Source organism: Cryptomeria japonica, chromosome 4 (genome assembly GCF_030272615.1).
Source record: "Cryptomeria japonica chromosome 4, Sugi_1.0, whole genome shotgun sequence".
Taxonomy (NCBI): Eukaryota; Viridiplantae; Streptophyta; class Pinopsida; order Cupressales; family Cupressaceae; genus Cryptomeria; species Cryptomeria japonica.
In genome coordinates, this window is record NC_081408.1 from 661,401,157 (window position 1) to 661,425,166 (window position 24,010).

Here is a 24,010-nt window from a genome sequence, read left to right on the forward strand (position 1 = left end):
AAAAGACTCTAATCAAGTCTATAAATTGTAAAGCCTCTAACCAGGTGCATCATTTAGATTAAGTGTTGTAAAATCCTTTAGCAAGGTAGATCTAACAGATCTTGATACTCCTAATAGGGTAAGCTATCAGAAATAGCTAAAATATGTAGCTCTAACTAAGAAACCTTTATTATTGCAGTAGTGAAGTTGTGGGTGCCATCCCCACCGCAGTTTTTCTCTCTAACCAAGAGTTTCTGCGTAACCAAAATATATGTGTTATGGAGTGAATCATGTATGATTGTTATTTATTTGTTTTAGCTTTATGTTATGTTACAGAAATTTTTGGTTTATGCATAACAGTAAAGATATTGTTGATAAAAGGATTTGAAGTACTGATTCACCCCTCCCCTCTGAGTACATTAGCTTTCCATATTGGGCCTAAAACTATGTTTGTTGAGGTAGTTAAGGAACCACAACCCAAGCTCAAGATGCATCCTATGAATGTCAGATAAATCAATATAACCAGTGCCCTATCATTAGTTCCCTCCGATGTGTTACTGGTTGAAGTTGTTTTTTCCTTCATCCACTGCAAGCTTGAAGATCTTGGAGAAAAAATCATTCAAGATGAATTCAAAGTGTTCTGCGACAATGGTCTATTGAAGGCAAAACATATGCATTTGAAGACCAAGGGTTTATTGTATGTTGTTGATATTCGAAACTAATTCCATGTCGATTAGATCAAGTATGTGCTAAGTAGAGTGCATGACCATTTTCTATGGTTGGAAGCTGAAGCACCAATTAAAATCACAAAGGATGTGATCCAAAGAGCAATAGGGTTCACCAAAACAGGTGAAGCACTAACCCTAAAGACAATATCATCTGGTGAGCTCACTCGGTTGACTCAATCCTGATATGACAAGAGAGAAATGAAAGTCACTCACTTTGAGTATGAAAAAGTAAGGTTTGCATCTACAATGATAGCTTATAGAGTGTACCAATCAAGTCACATGAATAGTGTGCTGAGCGGTGCTATCTGTGCAGCTTGCCAAATCATCAAAAAGGATGCAACATCCGATATTTGTGAGATGATAAGGAGTCAATTCCTAGTGAACATGGAACAAATTAAGAAGGATAAAAGGCAATCATTCAAGTATGATTCAATATTGGTATGTATCTTTTTATATGTGCAAAATTTATTTCCCAATAAGGGCAATGTAGTGTGGTCTATAGATAGAGACTTAGGTGATAAGTTTGGAGAGACAATGTGGGTTTATTTTAAAGAATTAAAAACTAGAATGCATCAAAGAGAAAGAATCCCAACTGGTATAGTTCAAAAGTACAAGGACACTATTTGTTTTCTTGTTGATACTGATTGTTACATTATTCAAGCGGTTGAACCTAGAACTTTCTGGGTACCCACTACGGGTTATGAGATCGGGGCAGACATTGTCAAAATATATGCAAACATGTTACTATCTAAACTAATAGACATAAAAGCTAAGAGATTTGGAACTTATGAGGAGGTAAGCTCCAAAATTAAGAAGGAACTCAAAGAGCCTATCATTCAAAAGAAAGTTAGGAAAATGATTGACACCTTAGACAAGAAATATGGAGGTGAAGAATCCAGTGCCACTTCTTCCACCAATACAAGTGAGCAAATAGGGGCAAAATCAAGCAAAAGTGAAGATAAAATAGAAGAAAAGAAGAAAATATCCAAGACAAGATCCAAGGGTGTTGCATCAAGCAAACCGACAACATATATGAAACAAAAGGACTCAGATACTCGCACATCTTCCCAAGGTAGAGGTGGACCAATAGGAGTCACATATGCAAGAAAGAAAAAGAATGAAAGGACAATTGACATAAAGCCTAAGAAGAAGCCCAAGAAAGATGAAAAGGAGGATGATAACTCTGACACCCATCTGATGTGGTAATTAAAGAAGTTAGAAGAAGTGGTACGAATGTAGCTCCAACTATTGATGAATTGGTCCATGGGATTAAAGAGTATGGAGGTTTAGCTAGTGTTGGGAGAAAGTATCCCCTCTACAATAAGGAAGACAAAAGAAAAATTGAGGATGCACTCATCTGGAACCTACATAAATTCTGCATAACTCCCAGTGAACTACATGGAATAATTCCATCAGATTTACAAAATCTCATTGAAGGGAGATGGAAAACTACCTTGACAATTGAGAAGGAACATAGAATAAAAGCACTCATGGAAGTGCAACAATAATTGGATTATAATCAATCAACTTTAGTGGCCGAAGCATGTGTACAATGTTTCAAAATAAGGAAGAATGGCCATAGGAGACATTCAAGGTGTGCATGATGAGGGCGTTGACATGTGGAAAATAATTTTGAGCTAGCAAAAGGAAGCTAAGGAGGAAATAGAAAAAGAAGTGAAACAAGGACAAGATATAGCTGCTCAAGAAAAGAGCAAAGTAAAAAACAAGGATACCACTGATGGGTTTGATGAATTTATAGTTGAAGCTATCATAGGTGATGTTGTGTTAGATATTCCTAATTTGATAAACAATGCAGAGCCACTGGTTGAACAAAAACAAACTGTTGAAACTATTGATATTGATGATACACTGGCAAAGGGAACCAATCAAACTAAGCATCCCAGAGATGATGAAGTTACAATTGAGGACATCCCTTATGAGGAAAAACCTCAAAGGCATCCGGTGACAATAAATATTCCCACAACACACCCTACTGGCAATGAACCTCATTTGCCAAAAAAAGGTGCAGAGGGAGAAAACCCCAAGATGATAGATTCATCAATACCATTTGTTGAAGAAACAAAAGAGAAGGAACAAGAAAATAAGGAAGCAAAAAAGAAGAACAAAGAGATGAAGGAAACATAGGAAAAGAAAATAGAAAGGAAGGAAATAGGAACAACTGATATCGGTCCAGGGAAGACCAAGGAACCAAAACAAGAGAAGAAGATAGAAGATTCTTCATTTGGTCAACCTGAAGGTGGTCAGAAAATAGTGGTGGATACTCCTCTAGTAAAGAGGAAGTTAGTTTTAGAAAAGGAAATTGAGGAAAAGAAAGCTAAACTCCCCACCTCAACCATCTCTGAGGTAGAAACTGAAGATGAAGAAGAAGAAACGGATGAGGAAGAAGGGGAAGACTTAGTAATTGATATCAAGAAGATGACCCCCAAAGAGTTAATAAAAGTTTCAGAAAAATTAAGAATTCAAGCTGAAAAGGCCAAACTTAAAGCAAAGAAAAAGAAGGAAAGAATTCTTAATACTGCAAAGATAATCTTATTTGATCTCATTCCTGATATTTCTATTGATGAGAATGAACCTATCATCAATCAATTGGGCACTCTTGTCAAAGCAATCAGTTCAGAGGCAACTGATCTGGAGAAGGTTGTAGCAAGGCAGTATGAAACCAAAAGAGGTGAGCAATTAACTGAATACATATCAGTTGAAAAATTTGCTCTTCCTACCAGCACTGAAGAGGTGAAATCAATCTTGAAGTAAGTTGGCCAATTATTGGTTAGATTCTCAAACTTCCGCAATTTCATCAAAGATCTTGAAGACAAAAGAGTAAAGACTCAAAAGAAAATTCATGACCTACAAGGTTCTTTTGATCCTCTTACAAGCTCAGTAGCAACTTTCAATGGAAAAGAATGGAAAAGTCAAATAGTTGACTCATGAAATCAATAAGCTAAAAAAGGAACAAGACAAATGAGCTCTAAACCTGCTAGAGATACAGTGCTATCTTGCTCCTTTCATTGATTTATTGCAAGGCAATGTGAAACAAGCAAAAGGTCTCATCAGCTCACCTAACTACAAGATAGTGGATGACATGGAGGATTTTGTCACACACCTGTATGGACAAATTCTCACTATGAAATAGGTGAAGCCTACATGGGAATCTTCTTTGGAGGCTACTAAGGTCAATTTCAAAGAAATTTTTGACTTGCTCTCATAAATTATTTTGTATACTTTGATTCCTTTATTCTTTGTCATTGTTGCAAAAAAGGGGAGAATGAATGTATAGTGGATTGGACATATGAGGAGGAAGGACTATAGAGACAATGCATATCGAAAGAGTAGTGCCAGTAGAGTGATATAGCAGTACTGGCAGAAAAGGCAGTACTGACAAAGAAGGTCGAGAACAAGGGGAGAATTAGTAGGAATAAAAGATATTAGAATAGGGGTAGATCTAGTTCAATCCAGCTAGATGTTTTCCTACCAATGCCAAATGGGGAGATTGTTGGCATCATGGTGGGCATTATGAAGTTTGAGGTACTTAAGAAGTTGTTATTGATGGTAATATCGGTTCTAATATCATCATAACCGGTCGAAAAAGGATCATAGTGGATTGGTAAGGAATAGGGGACTAAAAGCTTCGACTGGTGAGTAGAAACCGATTTACAAGAAGCAACCGGTAGTTGAGCTGAGTAAAGAAGTTTCACTGATATAAAGAAAACAATTGGTAGCAGATCATAATGGTGAAATGTAGATCTGATCAATTTAGAAAGTTCTAGTTGAAGTCAGCATGCTTCCTAGAGAACCGATGAGATTTGTGTCATGAAAAAATAGTCCCACCGGTATAATCGGCGAGATTTGAGGAACAAATAGATTGGCACATAGAATGATATTTTGAGTTTGATTTTTGGAGGGAAATTTCACGCCAAGATTGTAGATAGCTATATACATGTTTTTCATCTTGAATTTTGAGTCTTGATGGAGTTGTTAGTAGGTTGAGGTTGAAAATCAAAGTAAGGTGAAGAATAAGTGAAGTGCAGAAGGATTCCTCATGAATCGATGGTCATAACTGAGTAAAGATTGAAGCAGATACAAAATGGATCTATTTGACAAAAGGGTGTCATCATCAGATCAATGATTTGTTGCTCTCTAATAATTGCAGTAGATTAAATCCCTTAACCGGTTCTATTTGTAAAATCCCCTAATAGGGTCACTCCATAGAGGAAGTGTAAAATCCTTTTTGCAAGGTGAATCATAACAGATTCCAAGGTATTCTTAATAGGATACCAGTCATCTTTAATAGGGTGATGTTCTCAGAAGGAATAGGATTGTAAGCTCTAAATAGAGCACTCTTTTTCACTACAGTAAAAGAGATTGTGGGTTATCTACACTATGGTTTTCTCCCTCTAACCGAGGGTTTCCACGTATAATTGTTGGTGTTATGTGATGTTTATTTGATGCATGTAAATCTCTTTCCTTCAATTTTCTTGTCTTCATGATTAATGCAATGTTAAAAGTTAATTTAAAAATGGTAGTTGCAAACTAATTAGTTTGAAAGTTTAATTATATATATAAACTTTTTTGACTGATTCACCCCCCCTCTCAATCACCGGTTAATATCTAACAGAATCCACAAGAGGTAGTTAAGCCATGTCACCAACTCGAGCACTGCACTACACATCACAAGGAGACCAAGGGTGCACACCTTGCAACAATCCCCCCCAGCGCAAGCAAGGGGTTTGAACCTGTGACCAAGCTCTGATACCACTTGTTACAAGTGTGGTTGTCGTTGCACCAAAAGATCGACCTATTAATGCCTGATACAACCACTAGACTTATAGAATCCATAGAAGGCAGTTAAGCCATATCACAAACCCAAGTGTTGCGCTGCACAACACAAGGAGACCAAGGGCACACACCTTGCAACAAAATTATGATGCAATATGCAAAATATCTTACATGTTCTTTTTAGTGCCAATTATGACTACAACAAAGATTTTCATAATGTGAGTTGGGACATATGTTACTTTCCAAATAATATGATGAATTAGGGCTTATTGTTGTAAGTATTCAAGAAATTATGTTTTGTGATTAATTGACTATTAGAAATTTTAACGAGTCTGAAATTTATTCATGTTTTGAAGCTTCATACTCATGACCTAGAGGTAACAAAGACATTGGTTTGACTAGTCAACATGGGAATTCACTACTAATGGGTATTGTCTAATGTCCATTCTTAAAAAAGGTTTTTACAATAGCTTAAAATTTACGCTATTATATAGCACTTTTTGTCAATGGATTGACCAAGGTAATAATTTAATTGATGTATAGGTTCTTAATTTTAGAGTGATTTTCATGATGGTGAAGGGTAGATTGTATTGATATTGTAGACACCTATTTCTATCCACCTAATTAAATGAATTTTATATTTGTTTAATTACCATTCATCCGGCTATTAATTATATTAATATTTAATTAATCGATCCCAACCCTCTTCTCCTATTAATTAAATAAATTATTGAATTTATTTGATTTAATTCACTTAACCAAATTTAGACCATTAATTAAATAAATAAATCATATTTGTTTAATCAAATCTTCTCTCACATTTAAATAAATTAATATTTATTTAATTCTCCCAAAATCCCATCTCTCACTTTTAAATAAATTAACATTTATTTAAATCACCTTTATCCTCCACCCAATTGCATTTTCCTACAAATGCAAGTTGCACCACTATTTTAAATAAATAAATTATTTATTTAAAATTCTATTTATCCTCACCCACTTGAAACTTTTAATGGCTTCCCTTAAGTCTTCAATCCTTTAATGGCTTCCTTCTAAGAGTCTTCTCAAGCCTTTAATGGTTTCCCTTAAAGTCTTAAAACTTAATGCCTTCCCTTAAAGTCTTCAAACCTTTTATAGCTTCTTTCTAGAGTCTTCTTAAGCCTTTAATGGTTTCCCTCAAAGTCTTCAAGCATTTAATGCTTTATCCCCCCTTTTCTCATTTAAATAAATTAAGATTTATTTAAATAAAATCCAAAATTCACATTCACATTTAAATAAGTTAATATTTATTTAAATATCTATCCAAATGCAAATTGCACCATTTAATTGAAATAATGATTTTATTTTAATTGAAAATCCCAAAATTCCTCCCACTTGCATGCCTAAACCCCTTCTATATTCTTCTAATCACTTCCAATTTAGCCTAATCATATCCTAATCATTGTCACATTCCTAAATGAAAGGAAGTCACTTCTCAAAAACCTCCAAAGGCTTCAATAACCATTAAAGGCTTTATGTCTTCAAATGGTTAACCTCTAAATTATTCCAAACCATTAAAGGCTCTTACATAACCATTTATGGTTAACTCGCCTTTGACCTTTGGTTAGAGACTTTCCTCTAACTTAACCATCCTTTTAACTCATGGGTCTCTTCAAAGAATTTATTTCTTTGACTAAGGTAACCACTTAACCCTTGCACATTCATTTATCCCTTGGATAAAAGGAATATCCATTTACCTAACCCTAACCCAACCCCCTAGGGTAACCATCATGTCCCCTCCAGCATTTAATGCTCCTTATCTCTCCTCTCAAGTCTCCTCATGGTGACACTTGTCAACATGGGATTGAGTTGAAAGTGTCACATGAATTGAATATCATTCAATCTAACCCTTGTTAAGATTACTCAATCTTAACCATCCAACTCCCCATTTCTTCTATAAATAGATCTCATTTCCTTCATTATCATCATCCCAGATGTTTGCATCCAGGTTATGCTATTTTCATGTGTGCAGGTTATCAAGGAGTCTCATTTGCCTCTCTTTTCAAGCTTAAGCATTTAGGAGCATTCTATTATTACAATTATCATGTTAGCATAGTATAATAACATTATCATAGCATGTTAGTTTCTTTATCATAACTTAGTATTATCATAGCATTATCATGTTAGGATAGCATATCATACTAGCATAATCTTCATTTTAATCTCATCTTTCACCATATCATAAATTTTTCATATCCATATCATGCTAAGATCTTAGTTGCACTTGCATTTATATTTTTTATCATATATCCCTTTCTTTAGGTAGTCATCCTAGAGATCAAGTGCTCTTCCAAGCTAAGAGCCACCTTGATTTGAAGGATCCTTGGAGATAGAGAACAATGAGACGTGCTTAGAGCTTTTGTTTCATTTACTTATTTTTTATGTTTCATTGGTGTGCTTGAGTTGTTTATGTCTTGTTTTGCAGATTCCACACTTTTCAGCATACAAATATAATTGTTAAGCATTACCATTTTTATCTTATAAGACTATACATGGAGGATTGATATATATATATATATATATATATATATATATATATATATATATATATATATATATATATATATATATATATATATATATATATATATATATATATATATATATATATATATATATATATAGTAATAAAAATTGTTAAATACAAATGAGATAAAAAAATATAATTGAATATAAAATAGACAACAAAAATAGTTTGTTAAGATACTTGGCAAAATAAAGGGTATTTAGAAATTATGAAACTTTATTGGAGTAGTGTTAATAAATAAACATTATGTGGTGGAAATGGAGATAGAGATATTATTTAGCACCTTATGAAGGAACATGATGGACAATAATTTTATATTTAATGAATTTCCCATGTTGTTTGGGACTTTATATATTATTGAAAAGACCTTTTTGATAAATGGTGGGACAATCTTAATGATTAAGATTCCCTTTATAGCTTTGCTACTTTGTTTTTTCATTATCATTTTATTATGATCATGTTATCTTGCAAGTAGATGTTTTCTTTTTGGAGTCATGCTTTATTGTTGGGGTCATGTTCCCTCTTCAAAGAAGGTAGTGCTATTTTGCTTCCTCAATCCTACCTTTAGTAGATAGTGCTATTTTATTTCCCCAATCCTACATTTAATTATAATACTAGTTGTGTGTGTGTAACTATAATAAAAGAATGTTAAATACAAGATAGATAAAAATATAATTAATTATAAAATATATAACAAAATGGGCTCATTTGGATACTTTACAATAAAGGGTATTAAGAAATTATGAAAGCATGCTCGATGAGTGTTAATAAACAAATATTATGTGGTAGAAATGGAGATAGAGACATTAGTTAGTACCTTATGAAGGAAACATAATGGGGAATAAGTTTATATAATGAACCTCTGATGCTAGTTGGGACGACTTTCATTATTGAAAACACCCTTTTTACAAATGATGGGACAATCTCAATGATGAAGATTCCCTTTCCAATATTCACTTTATAGCTTTGCTACTTTGTGAATAGATGTTTTCTTTATGAAGTCATGCTTTACTCTTGGAGCCATTTCATTTTTAGAACCTAGTGTTATTATATTCCCTTAATCCTACCCCATTACAATACTATTTCATTCCATTTTTTTCTTTTATGTTTTCCAGAGATATGCTATATTTGTTTACTCTTAAAGATTATACATAAAAATATATTGAAAAAGTGAAAGAAAACCTCCATGGGTTGTTTGGTTTGGTATGATAGCAACAGGCTAGAGAATGTTCTCCCCTTGTAACTAGGGTTAACCATATGTATAGCTTTTACCTCTCAAGTCTTGTCTTCACCAAAAAGATACTTTGTTTGTCCATAGTAGGGATGAGTATGGATAGCCCACGTCTCTTCACATGAAAGAATGGAATCCCAACCATGGTGAGATAAGTTTTTGGAGTAAAAAAAACAAAATTGCAGAGATGGGCCAGAGTGATGAAACTTTAGTTTTCATTTTAAAATGTTATGGCATAGATTATTACATGTTTGTCAACGGACAGTTGTGAGTACTGTCTGCTTTTCTATTCTCATTCTCTCATGCTGTTAAATCTATTCCCAACAATATTCCCATGTATGAGAAGGTTCTGCCTATCAGAGGGAAACACGTAGATTTGTACAAGAATAAGTCTTTCAGAAGGACGTTCTTTCTTAGTATTGAAATGAAAGTTCTTTCATTTCATTTCAGTGGACGGTGATATCCAATTATTAGGTTGGTGGAGGGTGATAATCCTTTAACCAATTATTAGTTTAAAATTACGCAACTTTTGTTTAATGGCCTCTGAAAGAGAGGTTTTGGTGTCGTTTTATTGAATTATACAGTGAAACCTGAGAAGTTGGATAAGCCAGATTTGGTTAAAATCAAGCTACTGGTGGGGGCAAGCTGCAATTCGCCATACATCTTTGTCAATTTGGAATAACGTATTTTACACTTTAATCAACACCATGATAATGATTTTTATATATGAGCAACCAATACAAATTGGCATTATAGGTATATGTACATAACGGCACCATGAAACACAAGCAAAGATTATATTTAATGGCTGATTCTCACCAACTCTTATCTCTCTCCTCCATTCACACTTGTAGTCTTGCATCTTCTTACACTATGTGATCTTTCATGTATGAATCTTGTATGTTAAATGTCTCTAGTTCACTTATTTATAGATGCAAATAGGGTTGATAATGATGTTGGTGGTTCTGTTAATGATGATGATGTTTTACTTATTAAGTACTTTATTTTGTCTTATATGATATTTAATGGAGAGAGTTTAGATAGTCTTAGTTTAAGATACATCATATTTGTCTATTATTCAAACATCTTATATTGTTAGAATAGTTTATATAAATCATCTCACCTAATAATGACAAGAGTAATGTAAAAGTAAATTTGTGCTAGGTGAATTTGTTCAAGACAATGATGTGAGTTTACATTTGATTTTGTTTAACCTTTTTATTATTCATATATGTATAATTTATTGATTTTTGGAATTGACGTGTTTAGAGGAGGGTACGGTGTGTTAGAAATGAGTAGCATAGGGATAGTTTTCACAAGAAAAAATTTCAAAGACTTGTGTTCAATAAAAAAGTAATGAAAATAGTCTTTAAGGTGTAAGAATGAATCCACAATATCATTCAATAGAGTTAGCAAACAATATGAGCTAGTGGATTTGCTAGTTTTAAGAAATCCCAACAATATGGAAGCATGTATTCTTACAATTTTCATGATAAGAATAGAAATCACTATAGAAAGTTAAAGTCCTCTACCAATTCTACTTTTAAACTAATTACAAAAGAAACTCTAGTCTACAACCTTAATCTACCTCTAACTCTAGAGTTTAGGGGAGTGGGGATTGGGGAAATGTTATAAGTACATAGAAAAGGGAAAAAAGAGAAATAAAACAAAGAGGTGATGGACCAAAGACCAGTGATTAACTTTCCCTACAATGATCAACCAACTACTGATTGTTAATACCACCTCTACAACTAAAGTTGGTTCGAGTTGCTTATGCATAATTATTGTGGTGTAGAACTCTCAAAGAGTAGTGGCAAATCCTATAATAATCAAATGCATATCAATAATACAATTTTACATGATAATAATGAAGGGGCAAGTATTGCACAAATAATATCAAGAAAAAGTGTACTTTCTAGGATAGAATATTGAATCTTGATGTGTGTAGAGGACAGGATTTGTTACCCTTGAAGTGATGAAATCTAAGGAATACATCGACCTTCGCTATACCTCACTTAAACTAGCGCTAAAGGTGAGTCAGGGGATGCAAAATACAAAATTAAATAAATAAGCTATAGACAAGACTTCTAGATGACTCTATTAAGCCTCTATCTTCAAGACGAGTGCACAAAACTAGGACACCAACACAACACACTACTGTCCTATACAGACACAATACAAAGATCATATGAAAGGTACAAATGTGGTTGTATGACTAAATAAATGATATTATAATAAGTAAAATAAGCGATACAGAATGCGGAAGTCTAAAATAAGATAAGACAAGATGAAGGAAACTTACAACTAGTCCATGATTCAAGCCTCCCGCTAAATGATTTTATTTCCTCGATCAAGAACGTACGCACAAATGATGAGGGAAAATGTTGTGGGGTTGTGTTTAGAGGTCTGCCTCAATCAGACCCCTATTTCAATGGTGTTTCCACCTCCATGGACAACCTAGATAGATAGATAGATCAAAATGTAAATATAAAAGATTATTAATTTGATAGATAAGGGTTGTGACAAATCCCAAGATGCTCAAAGATGAGATAGATAGAATGATAGAAAGATATTACCGAAAAATCTTGAGAAAGCCAAGAGAGATGCAAAGAGTATTGTGAGAGCTTGAGAGTGTTGTAGTAAGCTAGAGACTACTGTAGCAAGCAAGAGAGCAAGAGAAAGTTGTGAGAGCCCAAAGAATGAGAGATTTTTCTTGAGAGAACCAACAAAGATTGAATGGAAAGAAAATATAGATTTAAAAGAGAGAGAAAAGGGAAAAGAGGGTTGCTGAACTATATAGAAGATTTTGAGCCGTTTCCACCAACCAAGATAGGTGACAAGTGTCAAAATGCATAGAACCAACATTTGAACGTTAAGATGTCACTAGATAAATGCGCAACACGTGAACATCTGCATGGTGCGCTAGTGTCCAGACGAATCACGCTAAAAAATGACGATCGGCAAGAGAAACGCGCGTTTAATGCAAAACAAAACTTGAAGGATAGCTACTGAAAAAGGGGGTCCTAAGCATCCTAAGAGGGAAACAGGCTGATGCAAGGGCTAAAATGAGCCTACTCAATTGCTAGGGGAATGTATACTAAAGTGGCTACAAAAGTGTAGGTGGAATTACAAAGGGTTATGCATTTTTCAACTCTATAGTTTGAATTGTGGTCATGCATATGGTAATGATTAAAATGATAGGTCATAGTCTAACATGTTATGTTATGCTAGGTGATCTAAAAAGATAAGTAGAACCAACCTTGCTATAAAGGAAATTCACTACCAAAAGATAAGATGCCCAATAGAACCAAATTCACTTTTAGAAGAGAGCCACTACTAATAGAGATAATTAAACACTATATAGGACCAACCTTACTATGAAGGGAGGCCACTATAGATAAGATCAATTTTGATAAGAGAAATAAAGGGAAAAAATAGATACTTGCCACATTGGGTGACAAAAATATAGTCACCACAGTGGGTGAGGGATAGACATGTACCACTGTGAGTGAAGAAGAGATAGGTGCCAACATGGGTGGAGAATAGGTATAGTACGAATGCACAAATGATTGGAATATGTAAAAGAAGAGGATAGAGATGAACCTCAATAACACTTGGTGTGTAAAGAAGAAGAATATGGTGCATAAATAGATGAATAATTAATGTCACCTGATTGATGAAGTTGTTGTATCTTGTCCCTCAAGGCCTTACATTTACTTGTGGAATGGCCAGGCACTTGATCATATGCACAAAAAGAATGTTTTGGTTTATCATCCTTATGAAACTTCTTATGTGTAGGAAGAGGAAGAGTAATCAAGTGGGCTTTAAGAAGCCTCAACAAAATAAGTTCTTGATTAGATAAAGGATGAGAAGCAGGAAGCAACCCTTTCTCTTATGGAGAAAATTTTGACTGATCACAAGAAGAAGAAGACATAGGAACATTAGACACTGGAGGGGATGAATACAAAGGAGAAGCTTTGTAACCTAAACCCACTGTAAAAGAGCATAGTTTTGATTCCAAAGGGAACTTAACTCCTTGACCCATGCGCCACCGACTTTGGGATGAGCCCATGCGGCACCGACATTCTTTATCGTACTGAGATAGAAATGCCTCAAGATGCAGAACTTCGACCTACGCCTCTCCCCAAATGTGCTGATGCGGAAGGCACAATGAAACTCAGATCTGTCCCAAAAGATCAAAGATGTAAAGCATGGACCAAAACAATGCAAAGTAAGAACATGGACCAAAATAAGGAAGTGGGGCGAGTTGCCCAAAATCCACGATTAAGTATGCCAATGTACAAGGTGGATAGGATGCTGTGTTGAAGAACACAGATCACCCCCAATATGAGAAGTCCCTTATCAAGTCCCACTTGAATAGACTGTATTACAAAAGAGATCCCTGCTCAAGTAGTCTGGCTGACCCACTGAAAGGAGAACCAAGTTCGCTCCTTGCCTTCAAGTCTTGTCACCGTGCTACTTCTTGCACTTCTCCGAATGCTTGTCTCAATCTGTATTTCCATCCTTTGCAAATGAAAGTTGCCTCACTTTTATAGAGGCAACCTCGGACCCAAATCCGCATAGGTCAGGACCCAAATGCGTAACTGCTCGGACCCATAAGTGATCCACCCAATGAGAATGCACGATCACAACCAAGTCGGCCCAAATGAAATAAATCTCGCTCGGACCTATAAGTGATCCGCCCAATGTAATGCGAGATCACAACAACATCGGCCCGATGGAATAAGTCCTGATGCAAAAATAAATACAACCCCACCTTGGGGAAATAAAGATAGGTCCGCATCAAGGCCCCATGCAGGTCGGCCCGCCCTATCCTTAATGCGGCCCCATAACATCCTCCCCCACCAAACTCGTGGCGATGTCCCCAATGCCTATGCAGCCTGCTTTGCGCTTTGGGAGGAAAAACTAGGATTGAGAACCTAGCTCAAGAAAGGAGGACTCCTTCAGTCAGGGAGCTCCATCTCTACATTGCCATTAGGTTGGCTTACATCGTTCCTGGATGCTTCCTCTATCAACCAAATACGTCTGTCCCTTAGAAATTCATGCAGCATGCTTTCTTGATCGTCCCATGACCAATGATCGACAGCCTAAGAACAAAGTGCCAAGGTTTCCGAAGTCTTCTAACCTAGCTTTGATACCACCTGTCATGGACTTTGGGATGAGCCCGTGCGGCACCGATGTTCTTTATCGTACTGAGACAGAAATGCCTCAAGATGCAGAACTTCAGCCTATGCCTCTCCCCAAATGTGTCGATGCAGAAGGCACAACGAAACTTAGATCTATCCCAAAAGAACAAAGATGCAAAGCATGGACCAAAACAATGCAAAGTAAGAACACGAACCAAAATAAGGAAGTGGGGCAAGTTGCCCAAAATCCACGATTAAGTATGCCAATGTACAAAGTGGATAGGATGTTGTGTTGAAGAACACAGATCGCCCCTAGTATGAGAAGTCCCTTATCAAGTCCCACTTGAATAGACTGAATTACAAAAGAGCTCCCTGCTCAAGTAGTCTGGCTAACCCACTGAAAGGAGAACCAAGTTCACTCCTTGCCTTGAAGTCTTGTCGCTACGCTACTTCTCGCACTTCTCCCAATGCTTCTTTGAATATGTATCTTGATATCTTTGTAAATGAAAGTTGTCTCTCTTTTATAGAGGCGGCCTCGGACCCAAATCCGCATAGATCAGGACCCAAATGCGTAACCGCTCGGACCCATAAGTGATCCGCCCAATGATTCTGATTAGGACTATGATATGTCCATTGAGAATGGGAGAGGGTATAGGGCAGCAAGATACCCCTAAGGCATCAAGGTGGGTGGCTAATGAAGTGGCAAGAGTGTTGAGTGATAGTTTGGTATGCCAAGGAGAATGGCATGAGGATGAGGTTACAGAAGATGCAGCAGTTGAACCTGATTTATGGCAAGAGTTTGAAGCCATAGTTGAAGAATGGGAGAAGTTTGGTAGTGTTTGTAAGGCTCAAGAGGAAGAAGCCTTGGAAATGAAGATTGAGAGTAAGATAGAGGTCCAAGAAGAGGCTCAAATGGTGGAAATTTTTTCTCCAAGGATGGAGATATTGATGCATGATGTTGTTTCTATTTTTTCTAATTCCTTTGTTTCAGGTATGTAGGGATACATTATTGATAACCATGTGGAAATGATCCACAATGATGGTGTAGGTGCTTGGCCAAAGTACCAAATGGAGGAGCTAAGGTGCAAGGAGCCACCAAGGCATGGACTTATTTTGTTTGTAGGGTACAAGCAGATGGTACCAATGAATTGGAAGATCAGAAAGAGAAGGAAGCCATCCAAGCGGACCTTGAATTCTTTTGTCCTCGGGAGTATGGTGCAGGAGCACCCTAAGCACAGTGAGTTCAAGGAGTCATATGATGTTACAGGGCATTGGAGGAAGCTAATGAGACCTATGAGGTCATTTTTTAAATGTAAATGGGCCATTAGTGCCAATCAATGTAATGAAAAGATGAAAAAAGTGTAAAATTGTCAAAATTGGCAACTAGGCCTAGAAAGGGCTAAAATTTGGGTTTTGAGGGTAGAATAGATAAATATGATGAATAAATGATGTAATAAAGTATAAAAGGTAATTTAATGACTATTTGAGTGGTTTGGGGTGATTAGATTTCAAATTGTAAAGTTGACAAATGAAATTGTCAATCTTGACAACTTTTGTGCAACTTTTGTTGCAAAATGTTGCAAAAATGCAATAAAGGGTAGTTATAGGTGGTTATTAGTTACATTTCATCCTTATAAGGCTTGGAGAACTATAAAATGATGTAATTAATCCATTTTGAGGGAGACATTGGATGTGGAGGTCGAGATTTGAGAAGTGGAGCAATAAAATTGTATTTTCCCTTGTATTTTCTGAGTTTTCAACGTATGACAGACTGAATTTGTTCATTTGCAAATTGATATGCATTTTTTTGATTAAGTTATCTTACTGGGATGAAATTTAAATGAACTAAGAGTTCTTTGGTTTTTATTTGGTGCAATTTCATTATCATTTGTGGGAGATATTGACATTTGTTTCAAAACTGTCAAAACCCTTACTAGGGCATCCAGTGGCCTCATAAATGTAATAAATTTTGTTTAGATGTTTTTACAAACCCCATTTTGGGAAGGGATGAGGGTAAGGATGTATTTTTCCTGTCCATGGTGTGTGCAGGGTTCCATGATGGATTTGGCACGTGCTTCATGAAGGTTTCAGACTGAAAAATAGTCAGATTTGGGGTGTGACTGCAATAGTCCTGATGAGAGGGAAATATCTCATCATTGAACCATTAGATCTTCTTAAATTTTGGATATGTTGTTAAGGGTTAAGTTTGGAATAATCTCACTGAAGCGATTGAGTAAATAATGTTTGGTTCAAAAGGTATAGATCTTTGAGTGTGGGTCTATCAAGAAGGACAGCAAGAAGGTATATTTTGCTTATTTAGTTTCAAAGTTGTGTTTAATAGTTCAGTGGAGTATGTATGGAAATGGATAGAGCCTAAGGGGATGTGTGAGTGTCTTGAGTACATTGGTAATGTGTGAAACCAAAGGGAGAGAGTTTTATTAGTTGTTTGGTCAACAAATATTGTCATTTATGCTTTTGACTGTCCTAAAACAGTGAGACAATGTGTTGGGGGTGTTATTCTAGTATGTGGAGACTAGGGGATCAGAGGTGATGTGTTTGACCAATGAGAGGTCTTGAGGAATGAGTTGTGTGGGTGTGGGTAAGATTCCTTAGGTGTTTGGGTAAGATCCTCCTACCCTCTGCACCAAATTGGTATCAGAGCTAGAAAAGCCTGAGTGTGTGGGTAGAGCGCCGAAAGAGGCAATCCACACCAGGACCTAGCCATGAAGGATTTGTTATTTGGTTTTTGCTGATGAGTTTTTGGTTGCAAGGTGCTCATCCATCTAGCTGCAAGAAGGCAGACAAGGAAGGTCTGTCAAGGGCCAAAGGGATGGTCCATTGATTGCCAAAAGAATAGGGAGAGAGGCAAAGAGGAGAACACCTAGGTGAGGCATAGAGGTTGTTGGTGAGGTGATGCAACATGGAGAGGTGGACTTATGGCTGGTAAAAGCACTTGGATGGCAGCCACTACAAACTCTATTGGTAGGAGTCACAAAGAGATTGTTTGAGAAGGAAGCAGCAACATAAAGAGGCATAAAGAGATAAAGATGAAGACAAAGGTGAAAATTTTCACTCAAATTTTTTCTTGCAGGTCATTGTACCCACGTTTCCGAGGGACTTGGAAACTTTTCAAGGTTGGGAGTATGGTGAAGAGGCACCTAAGCACACAAGCATACCAGGAGGTCAAAAGTCATAATATGAACAATTTATTGTATTTGAGTCATTCATAATGTATTAAGGTTATTTGAGTCAATTGAAACATAACATATAAGGCTAAATGAGACATTTTGTCCAAATATATCATATTTGTTCCATAATGAAGTTTTAAAAGTGTTCATGTAAGAGTTAGAGTCATTTATGTCAAAAATTGTAAAAATTGCAAAGTTGCAATATTGCCAAAAAAGTGCAACAAAAGTGTAAAAATGAAATACATTGGTTATGAGGTGGTTGGAGTAGTTAGAAAGGAGTTGGAAATGGTTTATAAAACCATTTTTGGTTAAAATCAAGAAGGGAGATCAGTTTGGAGGGGATTTGACAAAGATTATCCATCAAACCCTGAAACTGTCATGAGGTTTTAAGGAATCTGTGACTGTCATAGATCCATGGAAGATCACATTTGATGTAATTTTTATATATAGATGTTATTTAATGATAGATTGATGAAATATCTTTCAGATGAATCCTTTCTTGTGCATTTTTGTGGAGTATTTGGCAAGATATGTTTGTTTTTTCAATGATTGTCAGAACCCTGCGAAGGGTTACCCAGTTTTGGGAAAATGATCATATATTTTGATTTAACCGTTGGATCTGGCTGAAATTTTGAGAGAACTTTTTTAACTCAATAATATAAATTTTGATTGAAGCGATTTTATTTATTAGAAATATGTAAAATGTTATTGATGACTATTTGTTACAGTTCATGGTGAAAAGCAGATTGGTGAAGGTAGAAACAACCCGGTTGTAGCATTTGGTGTGGTCACATGAGGGATAATATTGAAGAAAGGACATATGTGTTGGAAAGGTATTTGAATCTTCTTTCTAGTTCTTTTTGTCTTACTTTATTTGGTTAAGAATTGAATATTTTGTGATCATTTTGGTGAAAATAGTTGTTAAGGGATGAAACCCTAAACTAGGGTATTCCATGGCAATAAAGAATTTGTTCTCTCATGTTATGGTGAATGTTATGATCTGAAATATTGAATGAAGGTTTTTAAGGATGTAATATAACCTTTGGAATTGGTTTGAAGTTGAGAAGAGTGATTTATCTTTTTATATGTCTCTTGATTCAAGTTTAAGGTTTACCCTTGAATGAAGGTTTTATGGTTTGTGATAGATGCTCTGCGTCAGATAGCGAGTGTGAATGATACTTTTGGAATGTTAAGGTGGATATGGTTGAATTTATATTCACCAATGAAGGATCTTTTAAATTCTAAGGAGCCCCAATCATCACCAAGAAATGCATTTGATTGAGAAGAAGGAGATGGAGTAGGAGTAAACTTAGGACTTTCTACTTTAGGAGGATCTTCTTTAGGGATAACCTTCTCATGGGTTTTCTCTTTAGGAGGGTCCATGGCAATAGTTGTTGGCATATTGGAAGATAAAGATGAAATATAGGTTTTAAAGGTAGGTGTAACCAAGGCATGGCTAGCTACTACGATTTGACATAAGTGCATAACATTAGGATCAACCTTGATTGTAACTACTTGATTGTTGGCAACAAACTTAATAGAACCATGAAGGGTAGAACTAACTAATCCTAAAGCATGAATCTACGGTCTACCTAAGAGAATATTATATGATAAAGGCCCTGGCATAACATGCACTAAAGTTGGAATAGTAACTGGTCCAATCTTGATGCAAGAGCATCCCCAATTCATAGCAATCTTGCATCAACCAAAAATATTTCTTTTTTGTTTTTCTTTTTGTTTGCATTTTCAACATTTCTTTTTGTGTGTTCCAAATTTGGCTCACTAGAACCTGTGGAGTTGTATTTTGGCTTGGATACTTGATCATATTCCTTAAACCCAAACCTTGGAGCATTTGGATCATTTTCTGGCAAGTTATCGCTATCGATTTTTGAGACAGTTTCCTGTTACCGGTTGACATTTTCCTGTTACCAGTTGTTTGGACCTATTTGCATTGGTGATCTACTGAATCCCTTTCATAGCTTGTGGAGCCCTAAGTGTTGATTCCAATATTCATTGGTATGTGGCCGACCTTTTCCCATGATCTATTCTTCATCCTTTTGATTTTCCTGAGGAGTTTCTTTAACTGAGGCCAACCTTGTTGGTTTTGCACGTTAGGTCTTGTTCTATGGGTTTGGATCCCTTTATGGGCCAACTGGATCCCATTGGATCATATAAATCATTGTAATTGAGAATTAGAATGTAACCAAGAAGTTAGACTAAGCATAGAAGATAGATCTTAATATTTGAGGTCCTGGTTGTGAGCATGTTTTATATTTTGAGCATGTTTTAGCAAGCCTGTGAGCCCATTTCTATAACTTAGTTGTTACCTGTTGGTTGTAATCAGTTTTCATGTTATAATACAATTTATTCTACATTGCCTCCATCATTTCCTTGTGTTTCTATTGTGTTTACTCTTGCGGACTAGGCCAGATTGATCTCTTTGAGGTCCCTCCTAACCAGTCATTGCTTCAAGTGGTATTAGAGCGATTTTTCATTCTGGAGATTGTTTTGTCCTAAGAATTTTGTTGTACGATAGCAGATTGTGTAGTTGCAGAGGGTTGGTGTAAAGATGATGCGAAGAGGAACTAGGAATGGTGGAGCACATGGGAATGCAGACCCTTCTCTAATGGAAATATTGTGAGGAATAGCAGCCCGGTTGGAAGCCATGAAGATAGCCCAAGGAAGAGGTTGACACATTGAAGATGTAAGTGAAGATGAAGGAGAAGAATCCTCGACAGAACAAGTAAACCCATCAACAGTTGATACGGATGAGGAAAGGTTTTTGAGGGTTTTGAGTAGGGTGAATACTAAACCTCATTTTACCCCATCGGAATGTGATGGAAAGTTGGATTCAGATGAATTGATGGATTGGATCTCGAAGATGGAGAAATATTTTGATGTTGAAAACACTGCAGAAGAAAGGAAGGTGAAATATGCCTGTACCCAGTTGAAAGGCCATGCATCTCTTTGGTGGGAGCATTTGCAAGTTGATAGACAAAGAAGACATAAAGAGAAGATCAAGACATGGGATAGGATGATTGCTAAGTTGAAATTAAAATATATGTCAGTTGATTATCAAGTGAATCTATTCCAGAAGTTGGAGAATTTAAAACACAAGGAATCTAATGCGAAGGAATACACTGAAGAATTTTCCAAGCTGAATATCAGATCAAGACATGTTGATAATGAAGTTGAACAAGTTGCAAGATATTTGAATGGATTGCGGGTGTCTATACAAGATGAACTCAGTTTGATCAAATTACAAAGTGTTGAAGAGGCTTACTAGTATGCTCTGAAGGAAGAAGACAAGCTAAATAAGGGACATGAGTAGAGGCAGAGAGGAAGAGGTGGAAGGTTTTTTGGAGGAATATTTCAAGGAGGAAGAGGATATACCAGAGGTAGAAGAACCTGTACAAATTATAACAAGGATAAAGAAGTGAACAAAGAAGGTAATTCATACCAGAAAGATGATAGAAATTTCTACTAGAGGAGAGAACTGGATGGCTATCAAAATGAGAATTTTGGAAGACAAGACAAGAGAATATTTAGAGGAACTTTCTTTAAGTGTGGGGGAGAAGGACATTGTGCTTTCGAGTGTAAGAAGATAGAGAATACTAGAAGAGCAGCAATGGTGGAAGAAAACCCCACTAGATCAGATAATAAACTGAAAGATGGAGAACTATTGATGATGTGGAGAGATTTGTGTCATACCAGGAGAGGTGAAGAGCCCTTGTAGAGGAAAAAATTGTTCAAGACCAGATGTAAGGTATCATGTATGTGTTGTAAAGTTGTTATTGATAGTGGTAGTTCAGATAATCTTGTTTCAGAAGAGATGGTGAATAAGTTGAAATTGGAAAGATTGAAACACCCTAAGCCTTATTGGATAGCATGGATTCAGGATGAACATAAGTTCTTAGTAAGTGAGAAATGTTTGGTGAAATTAAAAATTAGGAATTATCATGATGAAGTCTTGTGTGATATTATACCTATAGATATTTGTCATCTTTTGTTGGGTAGACCTCGATAGTTTGATAGACAGGCAATACATGATGGGAGGAAGAATACATACACTATTGTGGCCAATGGGATGAAGAAAACCTTGTTTCCCTTGGACGAACCTTTGAAGAATGAAGTCTATATGAATGCTAGAATATGTTTCGTGGATGGAAGTAAATTGTTGGATGGATTGAGACATGAGAATATGTATTTTTCCTTAGTTCCTAGGAAGACTATGAATCCAGAGCATGAAGAGGAACAATCGAAAGAGATAAAAGATTTTTTGATAGAATATGAAGACATCATTTTAGATAATGTGCCTGATGGATTCCCACCTGTGAGAAGTATAAGTCATTGCATGGACCTAGTTCCTAGAGCTAGTTTGCCTAACAAAGCTTCACACTGGCAGAGAATAAAGAACTAAATAGACAAGTGCAAGACTTGTTGAAGAAAGGTTTGATTAGAGAAAGTTTGAGCCCTTGTGCAATACCATCAATATTAGCACCTAAGAAGAATGGAGAATGGAGAATGTGTACTGATTCCTGAGCAATAAACTAGATCACAATGAAATATCGATTTCCTTTGCTTACGATGGATGACATAATGGACTGTTTGAGAGGAGCCAAATACTTTACAAAGATAGATTTGAAGAGTGGATATCATCAAGTTAGGATCAGAGAAGGAGATGAGTAGAAGACAACATTCAAGAAAAATGAAGGACTGTATGAATAGTCGGTGATGCCTTTTGGGTTAACTAATGTACCGAGTACTTTCATGAGGTTGATGAATGAGGTATTGAAGAAATTCTTGGGTAAATTTGTTATTATATATTTGGATGACATTTTGATTTTTAGTAAGAGAAAAGAGGAGATTTGTTGCATTTGAGACAAGTTTTGTAGAGGTTGAGAGAAGAAAAGTTGTTGATAAATCTATAGAAGTGTACTTTCATGAAAGATGAGTTAGTCTATTTGGGATTTGTGATATCTGAGGATGGTTTGAAGATGGACCCTAAGAAAGTAAAAAAATTATTGAGTGTCCTACGCCGAAAAGAATTGGAGAGGTAAGATCATTTCATGGATTGGCTAGTTTCTACTAGAAGTTCATAAAAAAATTTAGTTCAGTTTGTAACTCTATGACTGAGACCATGAGGGGAGATCGGAAGGAATTCAAGTGGACCACCAAAGAAAATAAAAGTTTTGAACTGTTGAAGCAGAAAGTGATTGAGCAACTTGTGTTAGCTTTACTAAATTTCAATAAAGTATTTCAAGTGGATTGTGATGCAAGTGGAACAACAATAGGAGAAGTCTTGAGTTAGGAAGGGAGAACAATAGCTTATTTCAGTGAGAAATTGAATGATGCCTGAAGAAGATATTCAATGTATGATCAGGAGTTTTATACCATAGTTCAAGCCTTGAAGAAGTGGAGACATTACTTGTTTCCTAATGATTTTGTGTTGTATACGGATCATCAAGCTGTTGGAAAAATGGTGTCTCAACCTTGCATTTATGCGAGGTTACTATTTATAGTAAGTTTTCATTTGAGCACAAAATGGTGCGAAACTCTCCCTGAAGCTTCTGGTTGGCTAGATAAGCATTCCGGTAAAGTTGCGTCGCAAGGTCACAACTAGTTTTGAAGATATTAAAGTTTTCGTCTTGGAGGGGTGCGATAAAATGTTTAAACTTAATTTTGGGGGCTTTAGAGGCTCCGAAATGCCCTGAAAAGTGGCCGTAACTGGCATAGCAGGTTACGAGGTGATAGAGCACTTCGCGAGCTTTCCGGCGCTTCAAATGGTTCGTCAATCAGACACCCGGTTCTCAAGTTATGGCCTCCGGAAGTTTGTACTCCTGAAATAGAAATTTTTTTTTTTTGTATCAGATACATAAATGAGCTGTAAAAGGGAGTGACACGTGTTGATGTGTGCTTTAACATGTCATAGGGCATCTATAATGGAGATAAGGTTGGCTACACCTTATTGGGTGGTTTTAGCCCATGGTTTTGTAATACCGTTTGATGGTTTCTTGTATTGTATCTCCTATTTATGAGGTGTGTGAGATAGAGGTTGTGTGTAAGAGAGTCTTATGGCTGTTGAGTTGCCTCTAAATCTCTGATTAGTGGTACTCCTATGAAGAGCTTGCTCTGCAAGTATGTTGCAATCTGTTTTTGATTACTGAATAAAATATTGAGCTGCTTTTGGAGTGTGGGGTTTTTCTCCCGAAAGGGTTTTCCCCACGTAAATCACTGTGTTGTGGTATGAATACTATTATATCTATTTCTATTTTTCTGTAACTGTTGTAATGATCTGAAAAAGTTTTGCATTACCCTCCTCTCAAGGTTAGTGTAGGAAGTTGTTTCCGCTACTTTACTTCCTTACACAAGCTTTA